This window comes from Ovis aries, chromosome 26, assembly GCF_016772045.2.
Source record: "Ovis aries strain OAR_USU_Benz2616 breed Rambouillet chromosome 26, ARS-UI_Ramb_v3.0, whole genome shotgun sequence".
In the NCBI taxonomy this organism is placed as follows: Eukaryota; Metazoa; Chordata; class Mammalia; order Artiodactyla; family Bovidae; genus Ovis; species Ovis aries.
Window position 1 is genome coordinate 14,968,613 of NC_056079.1, and position 4,136 is coordinate 14,972,748.

At 40.5% G+C, this 4,136-nt stretch overlaps 1 non-coding gene across 1 annotated transcript; it reads right to left on the reverse strand.

Annotated features, from left to right (window-relative positions):
• Window positions 1–281: 281 nt before the first annotated feature.
• On the reverse strand, window positions 282–353 carry TRNAG-ACC (transfer RNA glycine (anticodon ACC)). Its single transcript has one exon. It is a non-coding gene; the product is annotated as a tRNA-Gly (tRNA).
• Between the last annotated feature and the right edge of the window lie 3,783 nt (window positions 354–4,136).

The following is a 4,136-nucleotide window of genomic DNA, read 5'->3' on the forward strand; positions in this document are numbered from 1 at the left end:
GTGATTTTTAAAAATTGTATCCATTTACAAGCTAACTGAAGTTGTCACCAGTTCAGGGCAACTTCCTTAGAAACCTAAGCGAGTCTGAATTTGAACGAGGTGCTTTTCATACTGCTTTACTGATTTGTGTTGGCAAAGTGAAAGTGAAAGTGAAGTCAAGTCGCTCAGTCGTGTCCGACTCTTTGCAACCCCACGGACTGTAGCCCACCAGGCTCCTCAGTCCATGGAATTTTCCAGGCAAGAGTACTGGAGTGGGTTGCCATTTCCTTCTCCAGCAGATCTTCCCAAACCAGGGATCGAACCCTGGTCTCCTGCATGGTAGGCAGACGCTTTACCATCTGAGCCACCAGGGAGATCCTGTGTTGGCAAAGCAAGGCATTCATTCTCTTATGATTTTTCTTTTGATTAATCTTGAATTCCAGAATGATCCTCAAAAAATATGTCATTATCAGCACCTGCAGAGTCAAAAAGTTGCCATGTTTGAATCTGAAGTTTACACCGTGTTCCTCGTTGCTTCTTTAAATCTTTTCTTGCTGGGAAGAAGAGCTCCTGAGGCAGGAAGATTATTCATGACCCCATTTAGAAAGCAGGTCATCTCATCTATGCATCATCAGTGTTGAGAAGTATGCTGTGGTTTTCAATACAGCTGTCTAGTGATTTATCTTTAATAGCGAAAGAAATACCAAGCCCATTAATCCAGGGGCAGATGTATGCTAAGCTTGTTGTCATATCATCTGACAGCTGACCAAAGGCTGTCTCTTGGGGGTGGTGGTGGTGGTGGTGGTGGTGGGAAGTCTAGATAGCAGTAGCTCAGAGTTCATAATCATTTTGAGATTCCTCCATTAGAAGAAAGGACGGGAAAGGGAGAGAAGACGATATTTTAGGGGCTTCATTGTAAATACTTTGGACAAATAGTACCAGTGTTTTTCTTAGGAAGTAGGTCAAAGATCAGCTTGCTAGTTCCAACTCATTTCTGTCCACCAGTAACTATCTTTCTTAGCTGATGAGTTGGGGGAAAATGCCAGTGATTCTAGGCAGAAGACTATGCTATCAGCAAGTCTGATAAGCTGTCTAACAACTGCCTGGTTTGTACAGGAGCAGACTTCCAAGGAGGGATTTTCTTACTAGCAAAGTAAGCCTACAGATGGTCAACAGACACATGAAAAGATGTTCAACATCACTCAACATCAGGGAAATAGAAATCAAAACCACAATGAGGTATCACATCACACCTGTCAGAATGGTTATCATCAAAAAGCCAGGAAATAACAAGCATTGATCAGGGTGTAGAGAAAAGGGAACTGTTGTGCACTGTTGGTGGGAATGTAAATCAGTGCAACCACTGCGGGAAATAGTATGGAAATTCCTCAAAATTATTAAAAAATAAAATTACCCTATGATCCAGCAATTCCATTTCTAGGTATTTACCTGAAGAAAACAACAGTAATCTGGAAAGATATCAACACCCCCATGTTCATTGCCGCATTATTTACAATAACCAAGACATGGAAGCAACCTAGGTATTCGCCGACAGACAAATGCATAAAGAAGATATGGTGTATATATGCAATGGAAGACTACTCAGCCATAGCAAGAATGAAATTTGTGCTATTTGTGATGACATGGATGGACCCAGAGGATATTATGCCAAGTGAAATTAGACAGAGGAAGAAGAATACCACAAGATCTCATTTACAATGTAGAATCTAAAAAACAAAACAAAAGAACAAACGAAAACCAGGCTTATAGACACAGATGAAGTGTTGCTGATGGGGAGAAGGAGAGGGGACTGGGCGAAATAGGTAAAGGAGATTAATAGGTGCAAATTTTCAGTTACATAAGTCACAAGGATGTAGTATGTAGCAGACAGTAATACTGTAATACAGACAATAATGCCATAATAATTTTGCAGGTGATGAGTAGTTCCTAAGCTTGTTGTGGTCATCTTGTAATGTGTTTTTCAGATTACTAGGTTGTACACCTGAAATGAACATAATACTGCCCATCAACTATGCTTCAGAAAAATTTTAAAAAGTAATCAAGCCTCATGTCCCAGGTCTGGTCTATGGTGACACACAGAGGTTCTGAATAGCTCTACAACTAAGTATGTATTTGTTTTGTTTTGAGTTAAATGTCTTCTATTGGTATCGGTAATGAGTCCCAAAATGAGCCCAGTGGAATGATCAACAGCAGTCGTGTCTGGCCGTGTCAGAGCTCTGGGTCTCAGGCCCCAGGGGAGCTTAGTTGAGATACTGGCAGCTTGCCGTCAGGAATCTTCAAGCCAGGATGCCTTGAATGTGTGGCCTTGATATCCTATTCCTTGTATCAAAGCTCATCTGCAGAAAAAAATCCAGGGGCACAGGCTCAGACATAGACTAGTGATTTTGAGCAATGATGGTAGAAAGAGTGCTATGGGTTGATGTTCACTAGAGACCCAATAAAGCCAGTATTTATACCAATCTAATTTTGAGACCAGTTTTAGTTGATGTGGTTAAATAGTGAGTGAGTCTTTGAAAAGGTATGTTGATTCCTTGCCATTTTGTCTAAGGGAATTTCTCTAGGATAAATATTATCTGTAAACTCTTGAGCTCATACCTCATCATGGCTTTATCAGTACTTACACCCTCAGGAGAAACATTGGTATTTCATATCCAGTCAACAACTTATGGAGCCAATAGCACCCCTGCTTGTGACAACCAAAAATGTCTTCAGACGTTGCCTGATGTCCCCTGGGAGAGGGACAGAATTGCTCTCAGTGAGAAGCACTATGCTAGTACATTATGAAAATGTTTTAGATCTAACTTTCCTGGAATATATCTACTTTCCAAATAATTTATTTTCCGTTTTCTCAGTTTTGATTCAAAACTTGTGCATTCAGCTAACTCCCAGGACAGTTTGGATGTCATATCCAACTCCTCTGTAGTTCATACATTTCTCATTTTAATCTCTCTCTTCCTTTAGCCATCCCCTTAGCTATAAAAATGCTTAATGCATGTGGTGGCTTATGGCAGGGTGATAAATATTATTTCCTCTCTCTCTTGATCTTTTCTTTCTTTCATCTAGCAGATTTTCTGGCCTAGGGGTAATTCTGTAGCTCTTGCCTCTTTGCTTTGTGTTCATTACATTTTCATGAATACTGGGGTTGACTTTGACTTTTTCTCACTGGTTTTGTAAACCTTGGTAATGTTGAATTGAAGCACTATTTATTTACTATTTCAGAGTCTTGTTCAATGTTAAATGTCAAGTAATATGTTCAGTATGATTTCATTTTTTTCACACATACACACATATGCACACACACACACAACAGGCTAATACACATGTGCAGAAAAACATTATGGAGGGATATATTCCAAATGATAATCTTTACCCTAAATGAGATCCTTAGTGTTTTTCCTTTGTACTCATTTATGCTTTCTAATTTTTCCTACAATACGTGTTTTGCTTGTAAATTACAAAAGACGAAAATGTTTGCAAAGTCATTCTCCAGCTTTCTGTCTGATCAGTGCAAGAGTTGACACTTGCCCATGGGTGTTGTTAATGGTAACCAGAGTTTTGTTTTCAGTGGCGCTTATTTTTGGAAGACACTAGGACAACTGAGTCACCCGTCGTATTTTAGGGAAAAGGATGAAACAAGAAACCCCAAAGGAACAGGTGAAGATTCGCTAGGCAGATTTCTGCCTTGTACTGAAAGTTTTTTGGGTCAAGATATATGTACGTGCATGAGCTCAGATGGAACTTTCCTGAGCCATGGCGGGGCTGAATTTAGCCGTGAGCTAAGGCTCTCAGTCACTCAGAGTGTCATCCAGCAGAGAATGGCTAGCGTATCCTGGGGCTTTGTTTATTGAAAAGAGGTCCAATAAGCACACCATGTTCTTAGAGCATGCTGGCCTTGCTCTTCTCCAAATGGCTCCATAATACTAAGCATCTCTCTGAGCACCATCAGCTGTTGACGTGACTCACCGTCAACAGCCTCCAGGACCTTCATGAATCACAGCTCATGGGCAGGCTCTTGCCAGAAATCGAAGTTATAACCTCACTGGTTACTGTGTACTTTTAGAAACCCAAATTAGCTTTCCTCAGGGAAACACTATGGTGGTTAGCAAAAGCAGACACCTCTTTCTGTCATCTTGGGC